This window comes from Mesocricetus auratus, unplaced genomic scaffold (genome assembly GCF_017639785.1).
Source record: "Mesocricetus auratus isolate SY011 unplaced genomic scaffold, BCM_Maur_2.0 Super-Scaffold_100010, whole genome shotgun sequence".
Lineage (NCBI taxonomy): Eukaryota > Metazoa > Chordata > Mammalia > Rodentia > Cricetidae > Mesocricetus > Mesocricetus auratus.
The window spans coordinates 26559011-26571411 of NW_024429194.1; positions in this window are offsets into that span (position 1 = coordinate 26559011).

The following is a 12401-nucleotide window of genomic DNA, read 5'->3' on the forward strand; positions in this document are numbered from 1 at the left end:
AGATTCTGGAAATTATCCCTGAACAACAGCAGGGATTGATTGATTGATTGATTGATTGATTGATTGATGATTGATTGATTAAGAAGCAGAAGTCAAGCATGGTGGTGCACGCCTCTTAGCCTGGGCTACATGAACTTTTACCTCAGGAAAAAAAAGGGGGTTTCCACTCTATCAATCATGTAAACCACAGTCATAAACATTTTGAGAGGGAGCCAGGCTCGAATTTGTCAAGACTGGCAGCCAGTCACACAATGTGCCTACCATATATCCTTTCGTCGCTCTCTTTTTCCTTCCTTTTCCTTCCTCCTTCTCTTTCTCTCTAACAATATAAATCGCCGAACATTCAAGGACAGACGTGCTGACCCTTTAAAATAGGGAGGAACAGTAACTTAATTTTTCTACTATATTTAATGTATAAGACATGATGTTATAAGATACATATACAGTAAAGTGGTTATTATAATGGAACAAATGAACAAATCTGTCATCTAACATAGTCATCCATGGACCACAGTGCACTTTTGGTTGTGGGTGGCATGGAAGGGAGATCTTCAAAGTTTTCATTCTACATCTTTGTCCCTTTTGACTCACAGCTCTCTATCCCCACTCTCCTACTGCTAACTGTGTGTGTCTGCCTTATTACAGTTAGCATGATAACTCATGTGTCAATCCATGTTATGGCTAATGGTAGGACTTTCATAGTTACTATTTTGGTCTTCTGAGACAGTATCTCATGTAGCTCAGACTAGCCTTGAACTTGCTTGTAGTTAAGGATCCTTCCTCCTCTCTGAATGCTGAGATTGCAGGTGTATACATGTGTAGGATCTTCTTTTTTCAGGAATGACTTCTCTCCCTCCCTCCCCACTCCCTCCCCTCCCTTCCCCTCCCTCTCTCTTTCCCTCCATCTCTCTCTCTCTCTCTTTCTCTCTGTTTCTCAGGCGCACATTTTGGTACCCATGGAGAAGGCATAGGATCTCTTGAAGCTATGAGATACAAGCAGAGTGAGCAGCCCAATGTGCCTGGGAATAATACTCCAGTCCTCTAGCAAGAGCATTAAGGGCTTTTAAGTGAGCCTCATTTCCAGTCCCTTAAAAGAGAATTCTATGTCTTTCTTTCTTTCTTTCTTTCTTTCTTTCTTTCTTTCTTTCTTTCTTTCTTTCTTTCTTTCTTTTTTTTGTAATTACGAGACAGGGTTTCTCTGTATTGTTTTGGAGGCTGTCGGTCCAGCCTGGCCTCGAACTCACAGAGATCAGCCTGCCTCTGCCTCCCGAGTGCTGGGATTAAAGGCATGCGCCGCCTAGCTCTATGTGTTTTTTAATACCACCATAAATATGGGTAACATTCCCTGTGGGCTACCTTCTGAGAACATACAGAGAAAACCCCCAGATATCGCTATAACTAAGTGCAGATACCATAACTGCTGGGGAGACCACAGTTTAGAGTGCAGGGATCATTGGGGCTGTGGGTACTGAACCCACAGCTGTGGAAAATTTGCTATTAGAAAACTTATACATGGTGAAGGAAGACAGAGAAAAAGCAAGAGAAGGAATTGTGGTCATGGATATTAGTAAAGGGATAGTGTATGAACCCCAGGTAGACTTCCTGGGGAAGGAGGGCAGGACAGGCCAAGACCTCTGGGAAGGAAAGTAGATGTTGAAGTAGAAATGCCAGATGAGCTTTATTTTTGATGTTGAGACAGTCTCGTTGTGATAGATAGTCAAGGAGATAGGTTTATATCAACATGACACGAGCTAAAGTCATGTGAGAGGAGGAAGCCTCAGTTAAGAAAAAGCCTTCATGAGATGGGTTTGTGCAAAGCCTGTAGGGCATTTTCTTTTTCTTTTTTGTTGTTTTGAGACAGGGTTTCTCTGTATAGCTCTGGCTGTCCTGGAACTCACTCTGTAGACCAGCTGGCCTCAGATTCAGAGCTCTGCCTGCCTCTGCCTCCCAAGTGCTGGTATTAAAGGCATGTGCCACTTGGTTTTGATTGGAGAGGGCCCACACCACTGTGCATGGTGCTATCCCTGAGCTGGTGGTCTCTAAGGGAGCAGGCTGAATAAAGCCATGAGGAGCAAGCCAGTAAGCAGCAGTCCTCCATGGCCTCTGCATCAGCTTCCCCATCTAGGTTCCTGCCCTGTTTGAGCTCCTGCTATGACGTCCCTCCGTGATGGACTGTTACTTAGAAGTGTAATCTGAAATAAACCCTTTCCTTCACAAGTTGCTTTGGTCATGGTCTTTCATCATGGCAATAGTAACCATACACTAGGACACAATTTAAGTCAACTTGATAGGGCTTAGAATCACCATGGAAACAAACCTCTGACCAGGTATGTGAAGGTATAGCCAGAAAAGTTAAACTCCACAGTTTGGAGATCTAGACTAAACAAAGAGCAGAAGGCCAGCCAACTCTGGCGACCATCCCTCTGCTTCCTGGACATGGGTGCAATGTGACCCGCTGCCTCAGGCTCCTATTGCCATGACTTCCTGCCAGGATGGACTGTATCCTCAAACTGGGAACCAAAATGAACCCTCCCTTTCTTATGTTGCTTTTGTCAGATATTTTGCAACAGCAACTAGAAAAGTAATTAACACACTCTATTGTAAAGCCTGAGCTGGCCCCAAAGTCACACTCCTCCTCTGGCATTAGCCTCCTGAGTACAGGGACCATAGCTTTCCAGTTTTGTTTACCTGTTTTCTGACTGTGCCTCGCTGACTCCAGCATGTGGAACCCGGAATCTGTATTTCCTGGTACCAACCCCACCTCATCAGGAACACTCGGAAGGTGGTACACAGTCTGCTCCTGAAAAGAAGATATGAGTGAGTCCCACACAGATCAGGGGAATGGTGAGATTTGATGGAACTGAATGCCTGGATTTTGGTGAAGGTGAGATTTGATGACATCCATGCTGGCTGCGTGGTTTCCTTGCTCCTGGGCTGAGGCTGCTGTTCTCTGTCTTCATGGTTTTCTTACCTTCCTGTCTTTCTGAGCCTTTGCCAAAGTGAAGAGCAATTCTCTTATCCTAGCCATTTTAATTTGGTTGTCATCAGTCTCTGCCTTCAGTGCTCGCTTTAAAAACCTAATCACCAGACAGGTGTTGTGGCACATGCCTGTAGTCCCAACACTTAAAAGTCTGAGGCCAGGCCATTGGGAGTCAAGCAGGGCACTGGGATGCATATTAGAACCCTGCCTTCTCTTAGAAAGCATATAGATGACGCACACCTTTAATCCCAGCGCTTGGGGGGCAGAGGCAGGTGGATGGTCTACAAAACAAGTTCCAGGACAGCCAGGCTGAGACACAGAGAAAACCTGTCTTGAAAAACAAAAACAAAACACACACACACACACACACACACACACACAGAGAGAGAGAGAGAGAGAGAGAGAGAGAGAGAGAGAGAGAGAGAGAGAGTCCCAGAGTGGATTGTCCTTCCCTGACCAATCGTGATGAAGTTAACCATGCAGTATCTGAGATGGGAAGAAGTTTGCTGAAAAAACTGAACAGGCGAGAGAAATGTGTGGGTGCCTGCAGAGACAGGCTCAGGAAGAATGGGAAGATTGAAGAAGTAGAAATAATAGGATCTCAAAGCTTCGGAGTTCCTAATTTCTGAAAGGAAAGGCTAATGAAGAGCCACCACAACCCACGTGCCCTGGAAGGCTATTCGATCTCTTCTGTTTGCCAAGTGTTTTGTACCTATTCTGAGGACAAAGAAGGGGCCAGCCTCAGCATCCAGAGTAGCTACATGAAAACATGTCCGATAATTGTATTGAAAATTTGTGAGGATAAGGTAACTTTTTCTGTTTTTCCTTCTTTTTTTTTTTTTTTTTTTGGTTTTTCGAGACAGGGTTTCTCTGTGGCTTTGGAGGCTGTCCTGGAACTAGCTCTTGTAGACCAGGCTGGCCTCGAACTCACAGAGATCCACCTGCCTCTGCCTCCCAAGTGCTGGGATTAAAGGCGTGTGCCACCAACGCCCGGCTGTTTTTCCTTCATTTTATTTTACACATATGGATGTTTTCTCTCCATGTTCCACGTGTGCGCCTAGTGCCCACGGAAGCCAGAAGAGGGTGCTAGATCTTCTGGGACTGGAGTTACAGATGGTTGTGAGCCACCATGTGGGTGCTGGGAATTGAATCTGGGTCCCCTGGAAGAGCAGCCAGTGTCTTCACTGCTGAGCCATTTCTCCAGCCCCTATATTGTTATTTTTTTATTTATGTGTACGTGTGCCTCTTTGTGTATGCCATCTGTGTGTGGGTGCCAGCAGATGCCAGACACCTACTCTTGTGGGTACTGGGCACCAAGCTTTGGTCTTCTAGAATAGCAGCTTGTGCTGTTAACCACTGAGTCAACTCTCCAACCCCTGAATTTGCACAGTGTTGAGTGTCTCTAAAATTGGACATATGTGTTTATGGGCAATCTTGTTTTATATCAGTGTTCACTATGAAAATTTGACCTTGCTTCAGTTACTCTCTGTGTTTGCAGATAGTCTAATATCCTCAAAGGGTGTAATAGGCAATCCTCAATGCAAGGAAGTACAAAGTATGCAAGCACTCCTCATAACTCTGCCATAATCAAATTATGCTGATGTTTACAATGACAAGGTTATAAATGATCTGTCGTCATTGCTTACTGAAAGTGCACACAGTGAACACATGATGTATTTGTGTCGTACAGAACCTCCAGGCAGGAAGTGATAAAAAGAGTGGCTCCTGAAGACACCCATGGTTCACCGCTCCCACTGACTCAGGCTGTATGATGGCCAGATCCAATTCTCGGTGTTCAGATATTCAGTGTTAGTACCCGAGTGGGATATGAGGCATGAGCTCCAATGTCTGTTACCTGTTGGCTGTGAACCTAGAGTGAGACTGACCCTTTTGAAGAACATCTCATTCCTGGAACTGGGTTCGGGGAACCTAAGAGAAGTGAGAGTTCTGTTCTCTAGGTGGAGGTCCAGAAAACAGAGCCACAATGACACTGCAGGGCCATGGCCAAACACAGTCAGAGGCAAAGATAGAGAATAGAAGACTAAGACACAGGAAGCAGCAAAAAGTAGAGGTGAGTTAGAGTAGCAGGATAGATAGAGGAGCCTTTCCCTGGCTTCATGGAGAAAACAGACAAAGCTCGTCACCAGGGTCACCTAGACCTGTCTGACTTTAGAGTCTCAGTTCTCAGTCACCGCTTGATAGACCTGAAGTAAAGTGCTGGAACTCTGAGACTCAATATCATTTTCATTTTTTCCTTCTCTTGTTCCTTCCTCCCCCTCTCCTCCCTCGTTTACTTCTGTGGCCCTGCATAATCTTGAATCACTATGTAGCCCAGGCTGGCCTTTAGTTCATGGCACTCCTCCTGCCTTAGCTTCCTGAGTGCCAGAATTACAGGCATGAACCATTACATCCCAGCAATATCCTCAGTTTCAAAATGGAATACTGGATGTCTTCAGTCTCCAAGGAAAATGGCTACAGGTAAACAAACGGACAAATTGTTAAAAAACAGATGAGTCTAATTTAATCAGGAATTAAAGGTTCACAGCATGTAATTTAGCAAAGTTTGACTAAAGCCCTATCTTTAAAGATGAAACAAAAGCACAAAGATTATATTTTTTCACTCTTTAAAAATTTTTTATTTTAGAAACAATCCTATTTTACATATCAATCCCCTATTCCCTTGCCCTCCTATCCTGCCATTCTCCCCCACAGACCCCTCCAACCCACTCCCCAAGGATAGTGACGCCTTCCACAGGGGATCATCAAAGTTTGTCACATCATTTGGGGGAGGGCTTAGGACCTCTTCCATGTATCTGGGCTGAAATAGTATCTCTCCATAGAGAATAGGCTCTCAAAGTCCATTTGTGCACTAGCTCAACTGGGATAAACACTGGCTCCACTGTTAGAGGTACCATAGACTTCCCAGGCGTCCTAGCTGGCACCCATGTTCAGAGGGCTTGGTTTGATCCAATGCTGATTCCCAAGCTTTATGATTGGGGGCCCTGTGTTCTTACTAGGTCAGGTCAGCTGTTTCTGTGGGTTTCTCCAGCATGGTCTTGGCTCCTTTGCTCATCCTTCTTCCCTCTCTACAACTGGATTATGGGAGTATGGTTCAGTGCTTAGCTGTGGGTGCCTGTTTCTGCTTCCATCAGCTACTGGATGAAGGCTCTAGGATGCCAATTAAGGTAGTCATCAATCTCATTATAGGGGAAGGACATCAAAGGCAGCCTCTCCACTACTGCCTAGATTCTTAGTTGGGGTCATCCTTGTGGATCTCTGGACATTTCCCTAGTGCCATATTTCTCTTTAAACCTATACTGGCTCCCTCTATTAAGGTATCTCTTTTGTTGTTCTCCTTTGTTCCTCCCCTGTCTCAGTCTCCCTGATCCCCCTTGTTCTCCTCCCCCTCCTCTTCTCCCTTTCTCTTTTTCCTATTTCCCTCCCCTCCCTCTCTCCCTGTGCTCACAATTTGCTCAGGGGTTCTTGTCCCTTTCCCCTTCTTCAGAGGACCATGTGTTTCTCTGTTAGGGTCCTCCTTGTTTCCTAGTTTCTCTGGTGGTGTGGATTGTAGGTTGGTAGTCTTTTGCTCTATGTCTAATATCCATATATGAGTGAGTACATACCATGTTTGTCTTTCTGTGACTGGGTTAACTCACTTAGGATGGTTTCTTCCAGTTCCATCCATTTGTCTGCGAATTTCAAGATTTCATTGGTTTTTTTTTTCTGCTGAGTAATACTCCATTGTGTAAATGTGCCACATTTTCTCCATCCATTCTTTGGTTAAGGGGCATCTAGGTTGCTTTCAGGTTCTGGCTATTACAAACAACGCTGATATGAACATAGTTGAATATATGACTTTGTTGTATGAATGTGCATTCTTTGGGCATATGCCCAAGAGTAGAATTGCTGGATCTTGAGGTAGACTGATTTCAATTTTCCTGAGGAATCTCCAAACTGATTTCCAAAGTGGATGTACAAGTTGGCACTCCCACCAGCAGTGGAGGAGTGTTCCCCTTTCTCCACATCCTCTCCAGCATAAACTGTCATTGGTACTTTTGAATTTAGCCATTCTGTCCGGTGTAAGATGGTTGCATTTCCCTGATGGCTAAGGATGTTGAATACTTTCTTAAAGGTCTTTCAGCTATTTTAGATTCCTCTACTGAGAATTCCCTATTTAGTTCTGTACCCCATAATTTAATTGGATTGTTTGGTGTTTTAGTAGCTAGCTTCTTGAGTTCATTGTATATTTTGGAAATCAGCCCTCTGTCAGATGTGAGACTGGTGAAGATCTTTTCCCATTCTGTGGGCTGTCATTTTGTCTTGTTGACTGTGTCCTTTGCCTTACAGAAGCTTCTCAGTTTCAGGAGGTCTCATTAATTAATTGTCAATCTCAGTGTCTGCGCTACTGGTGTTAGGGTAAGGAAGCAGTCTCCTATACCAATTCATTCAAGGGTACCTCCCACTTTCTCTTCTAAGAGGTTCAGTGTGGCTGGATTTATGTTGAGTTCTTTGATCCATTTGGACTTAAGTTTTGTACATGGCGATAGATATGGATCTATCTGCAGTCTTCTACATACCAGCATCCTGTTATGCCAGCACCATTTGTTGAAGATACTTTCCATTGTATAACTTTAGCTTCTTTGTCAAAAATCAGGTGTTATAGGTGTGTAGGTTAATATCAGGGTTTTCAATTCGATTCCATTGGTCTACCTGTCTATTTTTGTGCCAATACTAAGATGAAGTTCTAGCTAGAGCAATACGACAACAAAAGAAGATCAAGAGGATACAAATTGGAAAGGACGAAGTCAAACTTTCACTATTAGCAGATGATATGATAGTTTACATAAGTGACCTGAAAAACTCTACCAGGGAACTCCTACAGCTGATAAACACCTTCAGCAAAGTGGTAGGATACAAGATTAACTCAAAAAGTCAGTAGCCCTACTATATATAGACGATAAATGGGCTGAGAAAGAAATCAGAGAAACATCACCCTTTACAATAGCCACAAGCAACATAAAATATCTTGGGATAATGATAAACAAACAAGTGAAAGACCTGTATAACAAGAACTTCGAGTCTTTAAAGAAAGAAATTAAAGAAGATACCAGAAAATGGAAAGATATCCCATGCTCTTGGGCAGGTAGGATCAATAGTAAAAATGGCAACCTTGTTAAAAGCAATCTACAGGTTCAATGCAATCCCCATCAAAATCCCAACACAATTCTTCACAGACCTTGAAAGAACAATACTCAACTTTATACGGAAAAACAAAAAACCAAGGATAGCCAAAGCAACACTGTACAATAAAGGAACTTCCGAGGCATCACCATCCCTGACTTCAAGCTCTATTATAGAGCTATAGTCCTGAAAAGATTGTATTTTATAGTCAACAAAATGTGGGTTCTGATGACAACAAAACATGGATTCTGGGCCTGTTTTTAGAAGGAAGAATGATTCACATTTGTGGCAAAGTGTTTGGCCTGTGTTTGACAGCACACTCCATACTGGAGGGTTTTGCCAGCTTCCTAAGGCCTCTCCTCACATTTGACAAGCATAGACAGCTTTCTATTTGTGGTATCCCACTATCAATGGATTCCATAGAAGAACAGATAGGGAATGAACAATTGTTTCCAACTCTGATTTAAGTTTGACTTTATGTAACACACACACACACACACACACACACACACACACACACACACACACACACATTCTTATCCAGGAAATGTGATGAACAAAGTTATTTCTTCTCTCTCTTCAAAGGCTTTAGAAATTCAGGGTAAAATGGAAGAAAAACTTCTTGAGGGAGTTGAAGACTAATTAGTATAGTTGTAGTTTTCATTGTTTCAGAAAAGAAACTCACTAAAGAGGTATAAAGTGTAAAAGTTTGAGAGACATTAAAAGATAATTTGATAACGGAAATAAAAATAGAAAGTAAATTAAGTACAAGACTTTGGACTCAACATGATAGGATAGATAATGAAGTGTTTTCTCTGAATTTGTCAAATGCAAATGGATTAGACATTGTTGATGAACTTATTGCCTGTATATATTGTATATATTTATTGTATATAGTTTTTCTTATGTTAGTTGTAGCTGTCTTCTTTTTGTATTAGCAAAAAAGGGGAATTGTAGTGATATATTATTTATGATTTATTAAAGCTTGACTAAGGATTCAGAAAAACAAAGTCAGCCTCAAGCTATACAGATCAGGCAGTGGTGTTACACATCTTTAATCACAGGACTCAGGAAACAGAGGCAGATGGATCCCTCTGAGTTCAAGGCCACCCAGGGCAACATGTGATTGTATCAGTCTAAAAGAGTAACAGAGCTAATGTTTTTAATGCCAGCACTAGAGATAGGAGCAGGGTCTTCAATATTGAGTCTCAGGATTCTTTCAGCCATGTTGAGGAGAGCCCAGCAGTCCTGGATTTCAGTCTGAGATTTGGTGGAGCCAGGATAGCCTTTAAGTCTGAGGTAGAGCAAGAGTTAGTGGCTGGCTTCTTTGCTTTTCTGATCTTCAGCTTGAAGCCTGAATCCCAATATCAATTTCTGGATCTTTTATTTTTCATGCAACAAATTCTCAAGGTAGAACCAGCTGGGACAGACAGAGGTAGCCCCTGGGGGATGAAATGGAAAAGGATGGCTGACGTGCTACAGCTGTGCTGGACCATGGGCACAAGAGACTGATGGGACAGACACCTTTGCAGACTGTGCACAGTCTCAGAGGGCATCGGAGTTTGGTGAAAGATGGACTTGGGGAAAGTCTACTGGGACAAAGTGCGATGCCCAGCCTATCTGCAATGGTTCCCCCATCCTGGGACTGGGAAGAGATGGGAAGCATGGCTTGCAGAACCTTGGCTTGGGGTGTGCAGCTTGTACCTCCTTTCTGAATCATCCTCCTCCCTCCCAAATGCCACCTTGTCTGTCATTTACCTTTCTAAGACTAATGTTTTCAGATTGCTTGTATTCCATACCTTTGTCTCATCTCAGAAAGCTGCATATGAGTACATATTACAGATGAGATGTCATTCAGACATTGAAAATACACACACAGCTTCTGTTTTCCTTGTACTGCTTTATACTGCAGTTACTCACTGCAACATTTAACAATAGCATTATTTCCTGCTTCCTCCTGTGGACACAGGAGCCTCAGGGATAGCCTATGCTTTCATTGGACAGAAATACCATAAATTAAAATGAGAAATGTTTGTTTCCTGTAAGCAATGTCCAGAGGCAATGAGATATGGAAGCTTCAGGGACAGAATTTGCTCACTGATATCAAGAACCTAGTACACAGTAGATGTTCAACAAATGTTCACTGGATGAAGAAAACTAACCTTCGGGCCATGCTTCAATACTCCAATAACACAGAAATGTTCACAGTGCTAAACAGGATTGTAGGTACTGCCAAGCAGGCTTCCATATATACAGGGCTTCCTAGAAGCAAACCCTCTACCTCAGTGAATTAGAAATTGCACAGAAGACATTCTGTTGAGTGATGATCAAGGCTGTTATTTTACTCATAACTATTTGCCATAGATGTGTAAAAAGTGGTTCTTAGAATCACTACTCTCCTTTCCTACCTCAAAGTTTCCATGCTGCTCTGCCCCAAGAGGCCAAATGGCCTATCATCGCTCTCCTTGTTCCTCCACTCTAATCCAGAGTTATATTTTTGTTTCCCAAGATATAAAAAAGGTAGAAAAGGTAATCAGTGTTCTTTTATTCCCTTTCCTTTAGAAAATGTTTAAAGTTGAGCCTGTGGGTAGAGTTTTACATTTTACAAAGACGAGAAATGATGAATGGCCAGGTTTGTGCTGAATGGGACTGAAATCTCGTAAATGGAGATGAGCAATGCTTGCTTTCTGTAAGCAGTGTCCGTAGACAAGGAAATGTGGAATGTGATCTAGGGTTATGGGACTGGTAGCAGAGAAACAAGGGCTGAAAAAAGCAGTTGTGGTTGAGTGACTGTGTGTTACTGTAGATTGAATCCAAAGTCGGTGCATGCTAGGCAAGTGTTCTAACCACTGACATACACACTCCCAGGCCCTCAAGGAACTATTTGTGAGAAAGACATATGAAGCAAAAATGGATTCACATAAGCTAAATGTGTAGAGGGCCTTGTATGTATCACACTGTATTTTTTAAATACATCATGACATCCTTCTCAATGTCACATTCAATAACACCTCCCCAAATGGTATTCTATCTATAGCATCCTAGGAGCAAGAAGAAAAATGGGCTACATACTCCATTTTAAAGAATGCAGTCTTTCTCTTAGTCTGTTTTTGCCCTGGCTTATTCAGGGAAGAGCAATATCCAGGCCTCCTTTTCTAAGACAGAGGCAAGTTCTATGAAGGTGAGATTTGAGCCTGACCTATCCAGACCATACTTTCCACTACTTGGCAGAAAGTCAATGGCAGTCTAGACCCTAGAAGACACACTTTTAAGTGTCTAAATAAAATTACTTGAGACCAGAATACTTATTCACTCTTTAAAAATACATATTTTTCAAAAATGTTTCTTTGTTTGGTTTGGTTTTTTGAGACAGGGTTTCTCTGTGCAATCCTGACTGTCCTGGAACTCTGTAGATAAGGCTGGTCTTGAACTCACAGAGAACCGTCTACCTCTGTCTCCTAAGTGCTGAGATTAAAGGTGTGTGCCACCACCACCCAGCCAAAAAATGTTAAAAAGGCAAAAATATTCACAAGCTTGGCATCCTTTTACTGCCAAGTAAAGAATTAATTACCTGTTTTATAAAACCATATTTAGACTTAAATGTGAATCTAAGCAAAATGCAAATTGTATAATGTTAAAAGCACTGTTCGACTCTGGTATGAAGCTGCTCTGGTCTCTCTATAGACACTGGGGCAGCCCAGAACCACAAACAGAATCTCAGCACCAGCAGGCAAATGCATGCTGGCCACTGCTCCCTGGAAACAACTCATGCTTTCGGAACGACTTGACCGTTTCACCTGCCTTCCTTGCCCTTAAATATTTCTGTCACACAGTCTTCTCCACATCCAGAAACAGTCAACCACAGATGCTGTGCTGTTTAGAGACAGGCTTCTCTGGTTTGAGGCTACAGAGCAAAAGCATAGCCGGGGCCTCAGCTGTGTTAGCCACACGGCAAAGCGACAAGGCTGAGCCTTGATCCTAGAGGCAGAGCGGCCATGCCCTTATGCATTTGCGTGTGTGTGGTATAGGTGTCTTTGAGTGTGTATGTGTGTGGTATGTGTGATATATGGACATATACATGAGTAAGTGCATGCACCTGTCAGGACACAGAGGCCAGAGGAGGATATCAGATGTACAGCTGCTGTTTGTTCTATATCTCCACTTTATTTCTTTGAGGCAGGGTCTCTCACTAAACCTGGAGCTGGGTGGCAGCTAGTAAGTCTGTTAGCCTCCTGTCTCT